Source organism: Fundulus heteroclitus, unplaced genomic scaffold (genome assembly GCF_011125445.2).
Source record: "Fundulus heteroclitus isolate FHET01 unplaced genomic scaffold, MU-UCD_Fhet_4.1 scaffold_243, whole genome shotgun sequence".
Lineage (NCBI taxonomy): Eukaryota > Metazoa > Chordata > Actinopteri > Cyprinodontiformes > Fundulidae > Fundulus > Fundulus heteroclitus.
Window position 1 is genome coordinate 183,677 of NW_023396654.1, and position 5,871 is coordinate 189,547.

The 5,871-nt window shown below is 39.1% G+C and overlaps 1 long non-coding RNA gene across 1 annotated transcript; it reads left to right on the plus strand.

Moving 5' to 3' along the window:
* Positions 1-4,521: 4,521 nt before the first annotated feature.
* Positions 4,522-5,210, plus strand: LOC118559155. Its single transcript, XR_004928698.1, has 3 exons — positions 4,522-4,707; positions 4,782-5,027; positions 5,098-5,210. It is a non-coding gene; the product is annotated as an uncharacterized LOC118559155 (long non-coding RNA).
* Positions 5,211-5,871: the final 661 nt, after the last annotated feature.

The following is a 5,871-nucleotide window of genomic DNA, read 5'->3' on the forward strand; positions in this document are numbered from 1 at the left end:
TATGTAAAAACATTAAAACTCATTTATAGATAGATGACACACAATTATCTTTTCTATCCATTTTATTACTGCTACTGTAAATCCAAATTGGGTTTACTTTCAACATTGCATAAGACCTAGCAATAGAGAACCTTTATAGTGTCTTGCTGGTTGTAGTCCTCAACGTTTTGAATGGACATCACTGTAATCCTCTTGTGTGTGCTCTTTTGTTTTACCACACTTGTTCTTTCTACAAAACATCCCATTAATGTGCAGGAGTACAGCGGTCTGTAAACAAGCAGCTTATGGACACCTTTATGGATCACATCCAAACTCTTGAATTGCCTTTGCTTTATAGTCATCTCAAAGTAGCTGTTATACATCACGCTGGTGCGCTTTTTTGTATCACGCTTTTTTTCATTAAACTAAACTTTCTGGTAGAATGCTTGGATACAGCACAGTGGGACATCCAGCTTCTCTGGTAATGACTTGTGTAGCTTACCTTCCCTTTGGAGAATGTCATTGACTAGACAACTGTTAAGTCTGCAGTCTTCCCCATTATTGTGCAGCCATTACCATGAACCCAACACACACACATACTCATATATATATATATATATATATATATATATATATATATATATATATATATATATATATATATATATATATATATATATATATATATATATATATATTTGGAGCTGTGTTTATGTTGATTTATTTTCCCCAGCATTTTGAGGTACAGACCCAGATTAAACTGAACTTTGGGTAACTGCCATGACAGGAAGTCAAAAGCGTTTGCTTCATGGTGCCAAATGTGTTCATTTATCTTCTCCAATGGTCACAGTGACCTAGAAGAATTAACTGATGAGAAAACCTTTGGAGTCCTTGTGGTGCAAAACAAAACACCTTCATAAAAAGAACACAAGAACAAGAAAATAGAAAGAAAACATGATTTCTGGAATCTAAAATGTAGAATTTTCAGTCTCAGCTTCCATGTGGTGTTGTTTGTTTATAAATTAGTCTTTAGCTTTTTTGTTTTATAAAATGACCTGTACTTATACAGATAACGCCTCAATGAGATTGAAAATCTCTTTTCCAAAAGGAACCTTGCAAGACAGCCGCAATTAAGATAAAACAAGAATACATTCATAAATAGATAACATAACAATTCTATGAGCACAGCATCAAAGTTCCACCTCAAACACAATTACAAGTCAAACAGTCCCTTTTGCTGGCCTTTTAAAAATGCCTTGAACTCACCAATAGTCACCAGCTCTGTCAGCCTCAAGTCTTACAGGAATTAATTCCAGGCAGAGGGGGCAGTGTGTTTCAAACCTTGCTTATCCAATTTCAGTTCTACCTCTGGGAACAGCAATGTTTAAATCATGTCCTGTTGAATCTCTTTGTAACGTTATCATGATGTGAGTTACAAAATGGAGATGTTTTTCATGTCATGTGCTGAGAAACGTTTCTAATTTATTTATACTAGAAGGATTTGGGAAACATTCGGATTTGTCATTTTTTTCGGTTATTCTTTAACTTTAGTTTTGTTTTGTTGCTTCACTGTTTCAGTTTGTTTCTTTTTTGTTCAATTTTAATTTTCTTGCTTTTTTTCTTTTTTGTTTTCATTTGACTGTTTGACTTTTATTGCCTTATGTTATGTTTTGTAATTCTGCTACTATTTTTTCCTCTCTTACATTTTTTGTTTTATATTGTTGGGAATTAATGACATATGTTGCTGAAAAAAGTCTTGATCTTTTACCATTTAACCTTTGTTATTTTTTCTTAATTCACACTTGTTATTATCTGTTTATTACAGTTTCTGTTGCTTTGTGACTTTTTCTCCACACTGTAATTTGTTACTTTGTTACTATTGTTATTTTGTTTTTTATTTTCTTACTTTTGTTTTTATTGTTACTTTGCTTCTATGTATGACAAGTTTGTTATACATTATTTTGTATTTCATTTTTGTTTCCATTTACTAAATCAAGTTCTTACTCTGTATATACAATGATTTAGATTTACACTACATACATTCACAAGTTTATTTTATTTTAATTTTTTTCAAAAATAATTACATTTTTGGCATAATCCACCATGTTTTTTTGGCCAATTAGTATTTTAATCCCTGGCATCATTGAAAGTACAAGCTTCATGCTGCACAATATATCCCACCATCAGGACTCATCCCTCATGGTTTAGAGAAGATAATGTTTCTTGCTGTTTCAACATCAAAACACTGAAGTTATGAGATCAGCAGAAACAAAAGGCAGCCCTCACCCCTTCGTTCAAAGATGATTATATTATCTTATCACGCTTCGAAGACTTGATGTGAGCCTAACGATTTATACCAGCACCCAATCTGCCGACGCTTAGCGGGATCTGGGTTTATTTCTCCCTCAGCCTCCCTGCATCTTTCTGCTGACTCTGTGCGCTCCGAGGAGGGTAAGTAAATCTAATATAAAGCAGTTATTGATTCGCAGATCCTTAATCACTTTGATTTGGCCCAGTTTTCACTGACCCCCACTGCAGCTATGAGTTCCCCAGGGGTGAGCTTTCAGCATTGGGGATGGGAAGATACTTGGAAGCAAATGCAATTTTTCTGCAATGCCAAAGAGATTTTAAAATCCTATCATCAATCATCTCATCACAAATATTTATACATGTGGAGATCAATAGTCTTCTTTTTTCCTCGACACATTGGTGTGCTGGAAGAACTGCATGCATTGGTATGCTGTGGTTTAATATGTTCATGCTGTATCTGTTGACTTTGACCAGTAGGGATAGTTTTTTTTAGACTTACTTACTGCCTACAAAGCTTTGTTTTACAAATTTGTGAATTCAGCCCCGAGCTTTCGGTATCTGTGGCAGAAACATGAAAATGCACAAGTGCCTTGAGCTCAGAGTTTTGTCAGATTTGCTACAAGGAAAAGTTCTGTTCTCAAAATGTGGAAATGTGCTTTGCAAAAAAGAAAACTATGCTTTTCCCAACTTCCAGAGATAGTCTGCTATGTTTCACAAACTTTAAATTCAGCAGCTTTCTTTTACTTTCCCATTAGGAAAATGTTTACCAAGATTGCACGATGGATATACAATACTATACAAGTTTTTTTATAAAGCACTTTAAAAATAACACTTGATCAAAGTGCAGTACACTGATTAAAAATGAATAAAATACAGACATAGCCTTGCCAGTTCCAGCAAGCAAAAGTACAATCTTCTCAACTTTTCAAACTGAGTTAAAAGCCAAGGAGATCTATTGTGTTTTAAGAGAAGATTTAAAAAAAACAGCAAGTGAGTCAGCCTGTCTAATTTACAGTGGCATCTTATTCTACAGTTTGGGGACAGGGCTCACTTCTCATCTTCTTCTTTGGTTTCAGAACAGCCAACAGTAACTGATTTGCCAACCTGAGTAAGTGTGAGGGAGTATACATTTGAATCAGTCCACTCCTCAGTCACCAGTCAATTAGCACAGATCAGCTCCACCTGCTGCCAGTAATTACTGCCAACTCTTCTCACCTGTTCACCTGTCTATATATACCTGCCTCAGCCAACTCATCCCTGCCAGAACGTCTTGTCTCGCCTCATGTGCACTACCGGCTTGACTCTACCAGTTCCTGTGTGCTCAACCAGCTGGACTCTTCTGCTTTCTCTGTCTGATGAAAGTTGCCTTTGTCATCATGCTGCACAGGTCTGCATGTTTCCCTGTGAGTTTCAGTCGCTCGCTCTGCCCGTTCTGGTGGTACCTGGTTCCACATTGGCCTGCACCTGATCAGCTCCTGCCTCTATCACTCATTCTAAGTCTGTCACTACCTCCATCTTCTGGTTCCCAGCTCATCCCTGCCTGCCTGCACCATCAGCCTTTATCCATCTGTAAAATCTGGTTCTGCTTGCCTGCCTCGGCTGCCACAACTCATCCTCACAATAAACGTAGCTCTGGGTTTGGCTGAATATTGGGTTAACTAGCATTAATATTTACAACAATTAGGGCTGGGCAACGATTAAAATGATTAATCGCGATTAATCGCATTGTATTTACAAACTCCAAGAATGAATTCAAAAGTAGTGTAAAGAGCACTTTTATTTTAATGTTCTGCTGCCATATGAACAAAAGTGTTGTAACATTTGTAGCACTTATTTTATACTGGATATTTTCAACCCATCTATTGAATTTAGTGCACTAGTTGATCTTTTCTTCATAAGAGAACAGCAAGCACTGCAGCCAAAATATGGCCTTTTTTGACCTGCTGTATATTAGCCAGTCCCTAAGCTTGATGTATCATGAAACTGTTGACCTTTTGGGTTTTGTGGTTTTTATTTTATTATTACAATTAAATAATAATAATAATAATAATAATAATAATAATGTTATGTTCAGTGTTTTTTTGCTAATCCACCTCTTATATATTTCAATCCTTATGTAATTTTGTCTGTGTTGTATGCACCTGCCTGTTGCTTTAATCCTATAAATTTCCCTGTTGTGGGATAAAAAAGGATTAGCTAATGTTATCTTATCTTAAATAACACTTTTTAATATATGTCAGGACTCAGCTGGCAGGGCTGTGCAGCTTGCTGCCAGCTCCGTTACCTCTGCTCCTTCACAGGTGTTCGTGGTTGGACGGTGGGCGGAGTGCGCACACCTGCAGCTCATTCGGCAGCATCTGAGCGTTCTATAAGAACTGCGTCCGAACAGCGAGAGGACGCCAGAGTGTTTTCGTTGCGGTATGCGTGACAGCCTCGACCTCTAGCCTACCCTAGTTCCCAAGAGACTAATCCTTCGTTTGCTCTCTCTCAAGGTTTCCCTGTGTCTACGTGAACCCTGTATGACTCTAGAGTTCCTCGACTCGATCAGACGTACCTCTGCTCTGGACGCGAGTCACACCAACTCTCTCTCCGGTTCCTCTCGCTGCTCTGGATCCCTGGACGCCCTCGGTGCTGCTCGGACCCCCTCGCCCCGCTCTCCGTCGACCCGAACGCCTGCTCAAGACAATCCAGCTGAGTCCTCCTTACCGTCTCTCCCGCTCGGTTATCCAATCCTCGTGGTAAGCTTACGTTCATAACCTTATCTCCCATTTCTTACCCTCTGCTAATCACATACCCCTTACCTCCTAGACTGGTCCGGTCCCTTGGTCCCGGGATAGTTCGAGCCGTCATCGTTTCCCGCCCCGCAGACTAGCGCTGCGCTCCGTGTGCTCCCGTGTAAATAATAAACCCTTGAATTCTGACCTGTGTTTCCGAGTGTGTTTTCTGCATGTGGGCCCGACATCTCAAGGCAAACATGACAATATATGTACTGGGTTCTTTCAAGGTCTTAATTACATGTTATGTGTGGGCTCCAGTAACATATGATAGATAATATCTAATTTGAAAGTTAACATGAACTGCTGCTGAAGATTCAATTCAATTCAATTCAGTTTATTTATATAGCGCCAAATCATGAAACATGTCATCTCAAGGCACTTTCCAAAATCAAGTTCAATCATATTATACAGATTGGGTCAGATTATACAGATTGGTCAAAAATGTCCTATATAAGGAAACCAGCTGCTTGCATCAAAGTCCCGACAAGCAGCATTCACTCCTGGGGAACCGTAGAGCCACAGGAAGAGTCATCTGCATTGTACATGGCTTTGCTGCAATCCCTCATACTGAGCAAGCATGAAGCGACAGTGGGAAGAAAAACGACCCATTAACGGGAAGGAAAACCTCCGGCAGAACCGGGCTCAGTATGAACGGTCATCTGCCTCGACCGACTGGGGTTACGGAAGACAGAGCAGAGACACAACAAGAGAGACAAAAAAGCACAGAAGCACACATTGATCTAGTAATGGGGCGATGTGGCACAGAGGTTAGGGAGTCTGTCTTGCAATTGGCGGGTAGCCGGTT